The 16,368-nt window shown below is 37.6% G+C and overlaps 1 long non-coding RNA gene across 1 annotated transcript in view; it reads right to left on the bottom strand.

Annotated features, from left to right (window-relative positions):
- Positions 1 to 16,368, bottom strand: part of LOC126854310 (uncharacterized) — a 72,811-nt gene that overhangs the window by 50,006 nt on the left and 6,437 nt on the right. The window contains exon 2 of the long non-coding RNA XR_007688098.1: positions 1,837 to 1,872. This is a non-coding gene — a long non-coding RNA (uncharacterized LOC126854310). The remainder of the gene's footprint in view (positions 1 to 1,836; positions 1,873 to 16,368) is intronic.

Raw genomic sequence — 16,368 nt, 5'->3', positions numbered from 1 at the left:
CACGTGCGTGCGTGCGTATGTGTTAATTTGCTAGTGGAGATAGATTAGACTAGAGGATTAACAGTTTTTTTTTTTCTTTTTTTTTTAATATTAATGCAGTAATATTTCACACCCTTTCATCGCGATGTTTTTGAGGAAGACGGTATTCTCTTTGTATTTTTAATATTACTTTTTGTAATAGTATTACCTGTTGTAATTTTTTAATTTTGTTATGAATATGCACAAAATATTCTTCGAAGAACGCTACACCTTCGTCTTTTTTTTTTTTGTTTTTTAACGAAACATATTCTCTACAAACCTCATTTACTACATACATGTGCAAATTATCTTTCCCATCACCGGAGAAATGCTTAACATCCCGTAACAAACGGGAAAAAAATTAAAAAATGCACAAACTTTTTTTGCAATGAGACCTTTTTTTCGCCTATTGTCAAACGTAAAAATAAATTATTCATTGAGAAAAATAAATGAATTAATTTCTCTATATTTAGTAACTGTATATATATATATATATAGTGTGTGGCGCGTGCGTGCGTGCGTGCGTGTGTGTGTGTGTGTGTGTGTGTGTGTGTGTGTGTGTGTGTATATTTCTATATTCTATGCTGGGGAGTTACACTCCTCCAAAAGGGAAGGTAAAAATTAAATTTTTTATTTTTTAAATTCTGGACAAGTTAGAAAAATGAAATTTGGTGGACATTTCCTACCGGTAGAAAGGATACTTATTAATACTTTTTTTAATCTTTCCGTTATATGTTATAAGGAATTGAAGCTAACAATCCTTATTAAATTTTTTTTTTAGAATTTTTTAATTAAAAAAGACAACTAATTTTCACCTCCTTTGAAGAAGTGCAACTCCTCATAGGAGTATATGTTTATATGAAAGGCCCGCCCTTAATTTTCGACAAGGAAACATCTCTCAACATTTTTCGCATTTAGTTAAAAACATCTGTATATATATATATATATATATATATATATATATATATATATATATACATATATGTATACATTCCAAGAATATTATATAAGAATAGAATCATTTGATTTGTAAATCGAATTTTACGTTAGCTAACGCGACACACAATTTCTCGTACTCTGTTTTATTTGATTGTACTCTGTTTATTATATGAAAAAAAAAACAACAGTCGCGAATGAATGTCGACGGGCGACGCGACAGCGGCAGCGTGTACGTACATACATCTTGCACATGCGATAAATGATTCGAAGAAGAAGGCACCGCGTGCAAAAATCAATACACGATAGTAGTCGCGTCGCCTTTCTGCATTTTATAGTTTCACCGGCGACATATACATACGTCTCTATCTTTCTTTCTCTATTTCTCTCTCTCTCTCTCTACACACGCAGCACACGGCTGCCCGCACTTAAATCCAGCGTGCCTCGAGAGTTTAGTGCGGAGCTCTCGTACGGAAAAATAAATTCCAGACGGGTCTATGGGAGCGGGGATGGCAACGGCGGAGAGGACCGCGGCTGAAAGAAAACTGTGCAAAGCGAACGTAAAAGCGGAACGAAAGAAAGAGCGAAGGACGCGAGAAGGAGGAACGGCTGCATATACGGACGGAATTGGATTAGTTCGATGTACTTTTCTCTTGGCAGTCCCTTCTCTCTCTCTCCTCTCCTGGCGTCTCCTTTCGCTCGCGAAAAAAAGGAGGCGCCCCGAAAAAAAAAAAAAGATGCGCTCGCACACGTACGCGCGTGGTGATGCCGAGGAATCCAATTAGTTGTATTTCCGCTCGAAAGAGACTCGGGGGGCCTATGCAAATAAATTTAGCCCGGATGTTCTTCTCTCTTTTACCTTTCTCTCTCCCTCCCCCCTACCTCTTTCTCTCTCTCTCTCTCTCTCTCTCTCTCTCTCTTCCTTTTCGCATTCTTCTCACTTTGTCTTCTTCTTGGAAAATCCGTGGCAGGAACTCTAATTTCTCTCGTTACATTGTACCTGCTTCCTTGGGGACTACTCGATTCCGAGACATAAACAAGAGGATTTCCCGCGCGACGGCGCAGCTCGGCTCGCGATAATTTCTTCTCCTAAAAGCGTATTCGGGATAACGGTCCACGAGCTCAGCGATGCGAAGCTGCCGGCAGTCTCTCTCTCTCTCTCCCTCACTCTCTCTCTCTCTCTCTCTCTCTCTCTCTCTCTCTCTCTCTCTCTCGGCTTTTCTTATTTTGCCTCGCAGTGTGCTGGCGCGCACGTTCCCCGATTTAATTTGGCATTCATTAGCGGACGCCGCAATGAAATACGGTGAGCTTCTGCTACGCGGAAATGGCGGGGATTAACAAAGAGAATAAAATATTTCGAGCTCACGTCCGCTCATAAGATCATTCGAGAGGAGAGAGAGAGAGAGAGAGAGAGAGAGAGAGAGGAGAGGAGAGACGAGGGGGGGGAAGAAGGGGGCGGCAGACATTTCTTTTTTGCTTTTCAATTATTTCTTCAATCTAATGTAACTCAAATATCAGCTGTACGTGTCTTGTATCTTGTGGTCTCTTAGATTTTCAATATGCCTCTATATCTTTATCTTCGCACTAGCTTTACAATTTAAATATATATATAATGTTATACATTTGTTTTACAATGTTGACAGAGTCACTTGGCAATCTAGACAATACCTATCATTGCCTGTCTTAAATTGCGAGGAGGCAAGTTTTTACATCTAGCTTTTTAATCTTTTCCATTTCTGTACATTTTCTTTTAGCATAAAAAGTTAGCCTAAATTTCAGCATAAATTTCTTAAAACTGATGCAAATATTTTTCAGATTATATGTTGATTACTTATACCAAATCTGGATAACGTAATGCAATCATTACAGAGTTAAATTATTTTCTCCGCATCATTACCAGGCAGATATTTGTCGCCTCAATATCCTCTTTAAAGAGGGAGCATTTAAATGCACCAAGCAGGATGAATACATATTGTCGGTCTGGTTTCGTTTGGTGAATACGGAGAATAGAAAACGGAGCGTCCGAAAAAACGTATTAATATATCGCGAGGGGAGAAAAAATCCGAATAATAATAAGCATCTCTGACAATTCAATATAAAATCCATGAAATCGCTTCAGTGAAATTGTCCTCATCCGCCGCTGTTTCTGAGTCGTGCGATGTAAATTAAGCGAGCGAGAGCTGTCGAAAGAATAGGTCTGCGCAATATACGCTTATACTACTTACTACTTAATACGACGAGACGCGCATCTACGGATGCGGTAAATAATGCAAGTTTTTTTTTTTTTCTCTCTCTTGAGGAAATTGGTACATCCAAATTAATGCATTCCGGTGAATTTCTAAGATATCACACTGTTCAATTACACAATCACCGCGTAATTACAACAATCTTTTCTCTCTTCCGCGCTGGTTGTTAGAAAAGTCCTTTTTTAGACGACGAGCGAGGATGCCAAAGTAGAGGAGGCAGAGCGCGGAGAAGGAAGTTGAGAAGAAAAATAAAAAGTATGAAAGGAGTAGTAAATGAAGGTGATTAATATGCATGGGACTTAATATAAGGAAAAAAGAAGGGAAAAGGAAACAATTTCCGAAGAACTGGTGCCACCCCAGGGAGAGGAGCTCTCTGCACATAGTAGCACGAGACTCGAATATATATATATATATATATATATATATATATATATATATATTTTTGTCGCTAGCTCGCGCGATAACGAGAGAGAGAAATAACGCGTACCGATTACATCGGACGCACTTTGGTGCGCCTTTCATTAACCACGTTCCAATTGTTACCCAGGGGATAACGATGCGCGAAAAGCTCTTCCCGGAGTTTCCCGTAAACGATTTCGATTTCGCGGTCCTTTTCTACTTTTGCCACTACTGCTCGACGATTACCTTTCCTCTAATGAGAAAAGCCGGAAGAAGAATTCTCCCAGAGAGAGATTATCGTGCGTGTACGGACTCCATGGAGTGTGATTCTTTTTTACGCGTCTCATATAGTGAGCGATATAGGGGCTGTTTCGCTTTACGAGAGAGAAAAAATTCGCGTCGAAAATTCCCGCGTACCGGCCACATATCACGATCATATCGCAAATTTTATTCGACGTACGCTAATTGGCTTCGAATTGCCTCACAGTTTGACCGCGAGCGTTATATTCGGCAACAACGAGACAAAACGTCATCATAACTGCCGCCTTGTTCTTCGTATATGTACGATTAATAATAACCGTATCCGCCGGAGCGTTATTAACGTCGCGGCGGCATTCTAATTGTAATGTCGGAGAGATATCGATTTCTAGATTAATACTAATTATATCGGAACGAGAACAAAGCGCGACCACCTCGTAAGCCAGTAACGGTAAGACAATAAATGGCCATCATTACGATGATTAATTAAAGGAACTGTAACGATCGAAGAAATGTAAACGATAAGAACGAATAAACGGAGAAATTTTCATAGCGATATATATATATATATATATATATATATATATATATATATATATTATATCGAAAATATTTTCTTATTCGACCTGCAATCTCGAGTATTTTATTAAACATGTAAAAAATTATACAGAATCTAAAAAAATTGTGTCGCGATTGTCACATAAATGTTTCTAGTTCGATAAAGATAACAAAAAAAAAAAAATCATAAAGTTTTTATCTTTTTCAGAGAGATTTAATTTTATCTCATTTTTAGATAATTTCATTTCTTCAAAAGAATAATAAATTAAAAATATTATATTAGTTATTGTAAAAACTTGATCTTGAATTTTAATGTTTACATAAAAAATCTTTTCTAAAATGTTTCTACATTGATAAACGTACGTTAAAAATTTTTTCAAAATTGCTACTTCTCTATGCATCTACACTTGTTTTATAATTGGCGCACCCATTGAAAATCTACCCGATATATCAGTTACATATGGGATGCGTGCACAAAATCGCATATTTATAATCATAAAGTATAGCCAATCATGGTCGGCTAGGATCCTCTAGTATTCAAAAACAGCTACGACGACAACTCGCTAAATTGCGATATTTTCGCGACGCGAGACGCGATGGATCGTAATTAGCCTAGCTCGCTAAAAATAAGAGAGGGAGCAACCATTATAAAGTTCGTTGTGCCAGGTCGCACAATCGCCATGAGACCGCACACAACCCGGGCTAAACACGCAAAGGTTGCGGAACGGAATCCGGAAGACTGCGGAAACTGATGCAGTGAGGAAATCAAGGCGCGGCTCTAACCACGGTGTGTCGGTGCGCGCCACTTGACAGCGACCCTTTATTTATGAGCCGATTTAGGGTCGTGATTCTTGTTCGTGAGACCAGAACAGGAGGGATGTGCTAATCCCTGGTCCTTCCAAGGAGCCCTAGAACGGCGTGCGACGCTCTAACGGCTCGCGATTTATTTTCGTTGAATTAGCACCCGTCCAAAGGTGCCCCCGGGGCCGACATTGTCGGAGGGAATCCTACGTACATACATATGTACTGTCCTATGGGTTCTATTAATGCGTCGCTTTAATGTTATTCCCGTCACCTGTATTGTTTCCGCCGTAATATGTGTCTCGCCGTAATAGGTATCTCCGTGTCAAAAAAAATACCGTGTTATCCGATTTATGATTAAAAGGCATATTTCGGCTTAACAAGGGTTTCCTTGCACGGTGATTAATTATACTCGCAACGTCCGCGAAGTTCAGCAGTAATATCTGCGAACTTCGCAAACTTTACTGATAAACTGCACGTTGACAGGTCTAACAATTTATTTCCATGTTGCACGAAGGACGCGAGGAGGCGAGAACCACGTTAAATTTCTCGAGCACGAATCAAAATAAATATCGCTCGACTGCATTTACGTAAACATAATTTGATTCGGAATCGAATATTCAACAATATAAATGATGCGTATTATTCTTTAATTGCTACGAACAGCGTGGTAGAAATGCATTAAAAAAAATCAATAATTATTTTTTTTTATCTTTTTCACATTTTACAACTTTAAACTCTCATTAAAGTGTTTTTACATAAAATTATACAAACAATTAAGTGGAAAGACTGACAGATAAGAGCCAAAGCGCGAATATTGGTGCGTAAACTTATTAGTGTTAAATTTTATTAACAAATATGCATTAAAAATGTATCAAACCATTTTTTGGTCCATTTTCAGCATGGATATAAATATATAAAGATTAAATTGTGTGTAATTTTTTGAAACTTGATATACACAATATTTTTGTTGTTGCAGTTAAATTTCAAATTAAAACTGTGAGAATCTGTTTATAGACTCTGTCAAATTCTGCATAGATTTTAATGAGTCTTCCTTTCTAATTATTAATTTTAACTTGACAAAACTTAATGTAAATAATGTAAATAAAAAAAATAATATTATACAATTTTCTCTAAAAATTTTTCAATTAATTTTTAAAGTTTAAAAGCATTTAAATAAAGTCATCGTAAAGTGAATGTTTTACGAGAATTTTTCGAATATAAGAATATTTTAACAGAATTTGTTACTTTTTCTCGTCCGAAGTATATACCGAGTATGTAGATATGCCGACACAATCACGATCCGTAAACAGCGATACAACAAGAGGTAACGCGATAATACGAAAGTAGAATAAAATACGCATCGTTTCGCCAGTGTAGCCATACATTACGTTACGCAGAAGTGTTTGTTACAATGTTGCAGAAGTTGCGTAATGCACCCGGACAGTTCGGAATATACGCTTTGCACGCATCCTATTTATCATATTATATTTAATGATAATATTTAATTAACGTTACAATTAACGAAAATACGGCTCAAATCGATATTTCAATTATAACAAGCGAGAGTTACGTCCATCAACTATAAAGATTGATACAATTGGGAAACGGATGATTCTGTGTGAAAGATTAAATAAAAAATATGCAAATATAAAATATTTATATAAGAAAAAAAATGAGAGAAAATATGTAAAAAAAAACGCAATATTCTATTTAAAAAAATAGAGGGACAGTGATAATATTTTACAAATGGCTTTTTACTTTATCTTGATAAATAAACCGTTATATAACCGTGTGCTATATTTTTTAAGTCATTGTTCGACAAGAGATGCGCTGGATAATCTACGGTGCAATGTAAAATTGATTTAAGCTAAAAATGGCAAAAATTTTTTATTAATTTTTCAAATTTCAAAATAAACTTCCTCGAGAACAAAGTCGCGAGAAAAATTTTATTCTACGTTTCTGGCTTGCGGAGACATTACTTTTTCAATGATAATGCAGACCATCTTTATTGTCCTTTAAGCTATTTTTATTCAAGCTGAAAAATACAAGTGAAATGTTAATTCTACAAAACTAGACATTCTTATTATTTTGTTTCAATATAATGTTTCTTGGAGATTATGAATAAACAAGAGTGACACACGAGAAGAAGAGCGTTTAAAATAATACAAGAGAATCATAATTTATGTGTCAACCCACGAATTACTTCGACAAAGAAAATATGTGTAATGTTCTCTCAAAAGGATAACAGACAGAGAAAGAGAGAGAGAGAGAGAGAGAGAGAGAGAGAGAGAGAGAAAGATTGTGTTTCACAATGAATAATTAATGATTAAGTTTTACAAGTCAATTGCAGCGACATACGAATGTCCTATGTCGCATGATTTCAGCTCACGTTATACGTTAAATTATAGTAGTCACGTGTATGTCGGGTATGACATGTCAAGTTGATATAACGTGATCGCGTCACGTTTTAAGCTAAGCGCATTAGGAAACATTAATGAAACATTCTCGCAAAAGTGGAACAACTATTTCCATGGTTTATAAAGAAAGTTTGATCGATAATATGACTTCTCGTAAACCTAGATGTACACTGGTAACTTTGATTTGCGCAGCGCGTTCGCATTCAAATGTTATCCAATTAAATGGCATATAAATAAAAGAATATGACGAAAACGCAAACAAAGCATTGGCACGCTATTCTCGAGGAATAATTTAGCTGTGGAAGGCGGTTGCTAACGATCAAATCGATGGTCATCTGTATGCCCAAACTGTGCAGTACGCAAACAGCGTAACAAGACGACGAGCAGATTTGGAAGGACGCGGACAAACAGAGTTTGTACAAGGTGACGGAACGTCCGTTTGTGATGGAAGGTCGCTTTGCAAACGGTTAATACAAGTGGCAACGACGCGACAGTCGAGTTATATAAATACATTAAAATTATAATTCGTTGATGTCGATACTATATTATAGAGAGGAGGATATGAATTTCGAAATAACATAAAATTAGCCAGCGGCTATTTGAATGCTAGAAGCGTGACAAATTTTGGCCCGTTGCGGGCAGCGAAAACAAATCCCAAACACATATCTCCGCTCGCGTGAAACAGGGCCGCCCCCGCTCCAATATATAGAATAAATCTATCTCGCTGCGCACGTTCCAATTTCAAACGTTGCATTCATCCGGCGCCGATAAGGATCCGGCGTGTGCGCGTGTCGCAGTTTCTACAAATATAAATCAAGGTACGTGTCACTCGAACCGCGTTTGACGCGTACGCCTATATGCCGAGCACAATAGGTAGCGAGTAGATACCGGCAGGACTCCAACCAGACAATTCCGTAGGCGCGAAGTGACGATAAGAAGACGCCGCTACGATATTTTTCGCGAATGCATTTTTGACGCAGTCTTTGAGACGCAGCGATATTACTGTATAATACGCTTGCATTCATTCAATTCGCCGACTTTGCATGTCGAAAGACAAATCTGAAAGAAGGAATATCTTTCTTCTCTCCTTTTTTTTTCTGTATTTATTAAAGCCTCTAGGAACTGCAAAAAATAAATGGAAAAATTATAAACGATTAGCGAAATATTGAAACTATTGTAGTTCTTTACTAGTTTAATGATAAAATTTGTGTTGATTCTGTCTAGTAATCTTTCAAAGAAGAGATTTCGATACGGTTTATGTCGATCTATACATATATTTCACACAATTGAACAATAGCAAGTGATTTACTGAGACTGCAATATTGCATATGTCGCTCTGTCTTATGGAAGGAATTTAAATTATTTTTCAAAATTGTTTCAAATTCTTATATAGTTCAATAGATCTTTTTCCCGTTTTGGGAAGAATTTTAAAAGAAAAAGAAGAGAAATATTCCTGACACAATCGTTTCTCGAAGAAGAAGACCGTATCGCGAAAGTTAGATAAAATTATTTCGATATTTCGCTACACTTGCCGATGGCGTATTAATTCATTCTTATTTAATTAATTAACGCACATTTAATACGTAATATATGTATAATTATATGGCGCGTACGTTTTTGGTTTGTCATCCACGGTGAGCTGAATATTGTATTTTCAATCCGTAATTCATTGGTGACAGAATATTCATTGCAATTTAATAAGTTGTTTAATGTATATACGATTTAATGAAGGAATTAAGATAGATTTTTAACATAGATTAAAACATAGATTTAAACATAGATTTTTAACGACAGATTATCAACGTGTTAATTATAGATCCGAATTTAATGCACAATTTATACGCGTTGATTAAAAGTGCAGATTCAATCTGTAACTCATGGATAACAGGCCAAAGGATTAGATTTTCCATGTCCGCTCTCTACGGACGCGCAGATAACACGACGCGATTTAATAACTCGGAACTGTTTTTTTTTCTCTCTTTTTTTTTAGGATTCCACTAAATGCTTAACAACCCATGCTCGACAAAGGCAATATGTTGCTTCTCTGAGTTGCCGCATTAAAAAAAAAAAGAAAAAAAATATATATATATATGTCTTATTTTAAGAAATAATTTTTTGAATATATTTTATTCGCGTTTTATTAATGGGTGAAACATTTATGTCAATTATCGCGACTGTAATTGGGCTTTTGCTGTGGAATTCGCTCAAGTGTATCGGGTACGTTTGTCGCGAATCGTAGAAATGAATGGAGAAATGAAAGAGGCAAAGTTAAGCGAGGAAGAAGAAAGAGAGAGAGAAAGAAGAAGGAGAGTGATGCGGGAATGCGGAAGAACGAAACGGCAGCATCGATTTGACGCATGTCGTATACATAGAGAATGCAACGTTCCGCGTTTAGGCTGTGATCCGTCAACCGAAAACGGCGCAATTTACATGAGAAATGGCGAGGCAAGGCGTCTCTAAGTAGCTAAGCCACAGGCACGTACGTAATTCCCCGTACGTACGGGCTTCACGAGGTATGGCGATATCGATGTGGATCGATGCATAGCTCTCACCATAGCGAGGGATTCGGGTTAAGATTATTGCCATTAATTTCACGCCGCAAGCTTTGATCCCCATTTTGACACTTTTGTCAAAAGACTAGAATATCGTTTCACTTATTAGATGCGCAGTTTCTTCCAGATCAACAAAATTTGTATGTTGACATACTTAAATACATGCATTATAAAATTGTGTTTCTTTTTCTAAGAAAGAAAAAAATTTTTAAGAGCCTACTGATATAAAAAATTTTGATGATTTTTAGGAATTTTTTTTAGAATATTAGAAATGTTGCTTTTTTGGGGTGTTTTATGTATGTTTTTATTGATGTTTAAATAATACGTTAGTGTCTTTAAATTTTTGATATTTAGCTTATTTTTATTTAATACAAGCTTCTACGCATAGCGTGTTCAAAAATAACGGTGTGACATGCTGCTCCTCGTAATTGTCCAAAATAAAAAAACTCGGTCTAGTTTTATTCCTTTTGGAATACTAAATCAAATTTCATTACAAAGAATTGAAAAATTATTAAAATAGTATCATTTAAAAATTTGATATTTCAATTTGACTGAAATTTCTTTATTTCTTGAGAAAAAAAAAACAGAGTCAATATCAAAGATTAATTTTTTAATTCTAATTTGATTCAGTATATCAAAAATATTCTACGGAATAAAACTAAATTTTGAGTTTTTTTCAATTAAAATAATTACACGAAGAACAGGAGGTCACATCATCATTTTTGAACATGTTACGTGCAGGGATTCGTATTAAATAAAAAAAATTCTAAACATTAAAAATTTAAAAATACTAAGAATTGTTTAAACATCAATGTAAAATGCCAAAAAAGTCAATTTCTAATTTTAATTTTTTATTTTTCTCAGAAGAAAAATGTCTAAAAATCATCAATTATTCATATTGCTAGAATAAATCGACTCTAAATGCTTGAAATAATATTTCTAAACAAATTTTACTTTATTATTTCACAAAGTTATTTTTTAAGTTATTTTCAAAGTTATTTTCTACGTTTTTTTAGTTTTGTCGATCACAAATTGCCTACATATCAAACGCTATATAGTTGTCAATCATTGTCAGCTCGACATCATCTTTTACTCTATTGTATAAATAATTACGATACGTATGTGAATTTTTAAAATGTTTTGCGTTCATTTAAATATTAGATAAAGGATATAACTGCGTATCTAATGCGAATGTTAAGCATTTATCACGTCTTGCGCATATCGCGTCCGTGGAAGAACGACTAACAAAACTCTATAATAGCTGCCGGAATGCTAATCTAGCCGCAACCAAGAATAATTTTGTCAATACATATATATATATATATATATATATATATATGTGTGCGTGTGTTTCTGCAAAATATATAATATAATATTCCGACAGTGGAGGTTTTTCAGCGGTTATCATCGCTTTATTCCCCTCGCACGCAGCCGTGCTAATGCCTAAAGCGTACATAAGCGCATCTCTACAACCGCTGTTCGCAGACATTAGTCTTAATCTCGCTCATCACTGCCTTTTGCCTCGGAATAAGCCGCGGGGAGCGAGAGAATACGGGGAAAACCGGGAACGAGATGCGCGCCAAAGAGAACTTGCGAATCGCTGGGGAAACAATGTAATTTACATAAGGAACGAAGGTGAGGCAAACAACTAAACCACAAGTTCCCACACGTACCGCCCGCGGAATGCGTTGATATCGATGGATCGATATCGCAGTACACACACCGCTATTACTTAACTTTGTTCCACCGTTTCCTGTCCTCTCGACACCGCTTATCCAGAATCGGTTTGGAAAAGATCGTTATCGTTAAGTTTATAAGCGCGGATAAGCGGCTCTTCAACGTGACGATAATAATTTCAAACCGAGAAATAAAGAACACATCGGGTAGGCAATAAAACATGATTTTCACAAAACGACATATTTCACTGAAATATATCGATATTGTTTTAATTAATCATGAACGTTGTATTAACATCTCGCATCCAATTATCCTTGAATAATGTCGAATAAAGCTTCCATTTAAAGCCGCATAAACGATCCAAACAGATATGATTACTGGGTATAATTAAAACGGACTAAGGATATGCCTGATAAGGCTATACCTGCGCGTCGATAGAGACTGATAGAATTGATTAGTTAAATAAAAAGATGAGAAAAATTATTTAATAAATTATTTACTCGAGTCAATTTGCATTCAAGTATGTAATTAGAAAAGTACAAATCGCGGGGAAAAAATATCCGCGTGCATCTGATGAAGGATTATTTCCGGATGGAAAAAGCACGATAATCGCTCGCGAAAATCCGCCTGACGATCGACCGGGGAAAGGATTCGCGATAAGACAATCGAGTGACTGAAGGAAAGCGATATTTCCGGCTCGTGATAAATTATGCTTTTATCAAACGGCTGAAAGGAGAAGATGGTGCAGCGTGGAAGAATTCTGACCGACGACGAACCGACATATAGCCGGAAAAGTATATCCCATGCTGAGAAGGGATTACTCAATCAAATCGAAAGAGAGAGAGAGAGAATATCTCCCACTCTCGACGCGACGCAACAAAAATAAACAAGGAAAATAGAAAATTGCATGTTTTATAACTCGGCTCGCAATCTTGTTCGATTGCAGGGTCTTGTAATTGTTGATGCGCCGTATAGAAAAGTTGGACCGTCTCCGTCGTCCGGTGTTTTTCAAACGGCGACCGCATGAATAAGAAGTCGGCGAGATGGACTGCGCCATACGCTCGCGGAGGAAAATATCCTTGCCTTTGAAGAACCGAGCAATAACTCGGCAAAGCTCGTGGAAACGAGAGATGGATGCTGCTGGATGGAATAATTGGCGCGTAGCTGACTGGATCAAGGATTCTGATCGCTTGACCGGATATCGATTTATCATGTTGCGAATTATGCTAATCTCTTTCATCTTATCGTAAACACATCGTGCAATAATTAGCGGGACTGACGAACGAGAAACGCGTTAAAACTAACATTCGAAACTTTTCGATGGTCGAACAGAAAAATGTCTCGAATGATACACTGTCAAAAATTTCTAAAAATTCAGACATTTTGAATTTTCAGATCTGAGTGTCTGAAAAAAATTCAGACAATCTGTCTTAATCATCAGAGTCGTTTCTTTGAAAGTTTAAAGTTTATCTAAAATTGAAACGTGCCTGAAGATTCAGATAGCATTCTCTCTAAAAATTCAGACGGTGTGTCTGCTGAAAAAAAGCTGGAGACAGTTCAAACACTTTGAAATTTCAGTCAATTTTTTTTACAGTGTAAATTGTTTCGATCTTTCAAATGAAAGCGGGTTATTTCTGTTTGCGATTGCATATCGTCTCGAATTTTTCTCGACTTCTCAATTTCTTTGACAATTGAATTTTCGGATATTGAAGCTCGATCAAACAGCTCGAACTCACTTCTTTCCGTTCGAACTGTATATATACGAATACGAATTTAAAACTCGAATATTACTTATACATACTTGGAACTCTTTCGTGCTCCGCTGGAACGCATTGTTTGCGCTCGATCCTTTTGTCGAAGCCCTAGTTAAAACGGACAAACGCAAACTGTAATCATCATTATCTCATTGTATAGAAATATTTACCGTCGAATACTTGTTGTTGCATTATTGTACCTAAACTTTTCCCCGTGAATATATAATACATATCGCGAATAAGAGAACCTTTTTTCTGAATATATTCCGACGGAGCGAAGTGGAATGAAACGCAGTTACAATGCCCGCGGCGGAATAATCTCAACGAGTGAAATTAAATGATAAAGTACAAACCGCGTTAAAAGCGAAGCTTTGCACAAACGTCACGGTGTAAAAAAAAAAAAAAGTTTTGGAATTTCATTGCGCGAGATATTATCTATGTGAGAGCGCAATAACTCGATGCAACGTCCAGCGCAATCTGTCGTTCTCGATAAGGATGAGATATGGGATAACCAGCGATAAAAGGGGCGGCGAGAATAGCGTTGCGATATAAAAAATTCTAAGAAGAGAGAAAGAAAAAGATGGCAAGTTAAAAAAAAAAAGGAGGAAACATGCGTTTCGTCGATGAAATGAATGCTGTCTGTCCGATAATATAAAATACGTTAATGAACATCCGACATAAAAGATAAATTTATTTTTAAGAAAACGATGCGAGTGTTATATAAAGCAATCGTGGGTGGAAATTGCGAGCGTTATATGACTTTTCATTTTTCACACAAACGCCGGAGTTCAATATTCCGTCCCGTTTTCAGGAGCAAAGTTTTTGCGCGCGAAAGAGACTCGAGGTCGCGAGATCTCGGTAAATGCTCCTCACCGGGCGAGTATTTGCCGGGATTAAGCGAATATGCGAAACAACCTCGACGTTTCACCGACGTATTAACATTCCGAGCTGGCAAAAAGCGTCGTTTAATATCCTTCCTTCTGTTACAGCGAGACACGATAGCGTGCGCGAAATATCGTGCTGTCCACAAAACCGAATATTGCCGAATATAACGATGGGATTTGTGCGAGACGTAAGACTTTCTTTTCTTTTTTTTTACATTTTCAATCGATTTTCGATAATGATGCTCGCTACGTATATACTAATGATAATCGAGAAACGTATTATCATTTTTCTACAATGTTGACAAATAATATTAAACGTCGGAAAAACGGAAAAGCATCTCGCAATCGTGTAGGAAATAAAAAAAAAGAAAAAGAAATAATAACAATAATAAAAATTCCGAAAGTGCAAAACCGCGGTTTATGGTGTTCGCTTGGTGAACGCGCGCGATTTCCTCTGGGACTTGCCGGGGGGATTGTTAAATAACAATCGCGCGCGAATGGTGACGTCGAATAATATTAGGTTACAAATTCCGGTGGGTAATGCCACCCCTCAACGACGAAAATCGATTTCCGCGACAACTAGTTACCATCTCTATCTAGCCCCCTACCTCCCCCTCGCCACCCCCGACTATCTCCCCTCCCCTTCCCACGCCGGGCGCCCTCGCTCCGCCGCCGTATATCCCTCGTGAAAGAGTAAGGTCCTCCCGGAATCGATAGGCATTTCCGTGATTTCCGTTGAAAGGAAACTCTCGGCGAATTTCAGTTTCATTAATTTCGAAGATCCCGCGCCCTCGTCGTCGTCGTCGTCTTCCGCCAGTCCGGTCGGCGCCACTCCAAGCAACGTCGTCAATTCGTAGAAGAACCCACTTGAAAATTCCAATCACAGTCGAGGATAGGGAGAGGAGGGGGGGAGGGGGGGAGGGAAGGAAAAGAGAAGAAGGGACGGGAAAGCGAAAATTTTCTCCGCGACATTTAAGCGACGCCGTTCGGCGAATCTAAAACGTCGAGGCTTTTATCCCTCGCGCTTCGCGACACGACGCGACAATTTCAACCAGATGTCAGAGAGCGCGCGTCTAAAATTCATCGCGGGCTAATTAAGGCAAGATAACCATTATACGCGCTTCCGGAAAATGCCTCCCTTTATACGAGCGAAGTATGCTGCCGAGAGAGTTGCATCGTAAAGAAAGAAAAAGAAAGAAATTGCGAGCGCAGAACGTGGAACTGCCGCGACGTACCTTTTGCACGAGGCTATTCATTTTTGCCCGATTCGCGTCAATGCCCGGGGATATAGATATATGTATGTACTGCGTATGCACGCGTATCGGCGCATGAATGAAGGGAGAAGCACGCAAAAGGCTTAATCCATCACGGGGGAGTTCATACGCGCGCGAGTTCAGACGACGAACAAATATCTGAGGAATTTTCCGATGCGCGCCTGCTCCAGATACGTCTATCAAGGGTACTCCGGTCGGTTCGGAGAAGTGGCTAAAATAGTGCCGGCTGTGACCGTGTCGTCATTCCTGTCACCTCATCGCCGTCGTCGGATGCCGCTTTAACTATTGCCATCATCGTGCTTTCACTCCGATATATATTCCGATATATCTCGCTTGCAATTAAAATCTCTCCGAATCGTTCGTCTGAACGCGAAATTACGATACTCCGATAAATCCGGTCGAAAGAGAGAGAGAGAGAGATGAGAAAAAGAGATGAGGAAAAAGCTCCGATAAGTTAGTTATTAAGTTTGTCGATATGGCTAACCAAATATATTTACAACAATTCAATAACATTAACGCGAATAATTTCGAAATATGCTTAACTGCGCTGAAATACGCTTAACAAGAGAAGATTTTTCGATAGAGAAAAAT

The sequence above is a fragment of the Cataglyphis hispanica genome, chromosome 1, assembly GCF_021464435.1.
Source record: "Cataglyphis hispanica isolate Lineage 1 chromosome 1, ULB_Chis1_1.0, whole genome shotgun sequence".
Lineage (NCBI taxonomy): Eukaryota > Metazoa > Arthropoda > Insecta > Hymenoptera > Formicidae > Cataglyphis > Cataglyphis hispanica.
The sequence above is the reverse complement of the archived record's forward strand: the minus strand, read 5'-3'. Positions and strand labels throughout refer to the sequence as shown.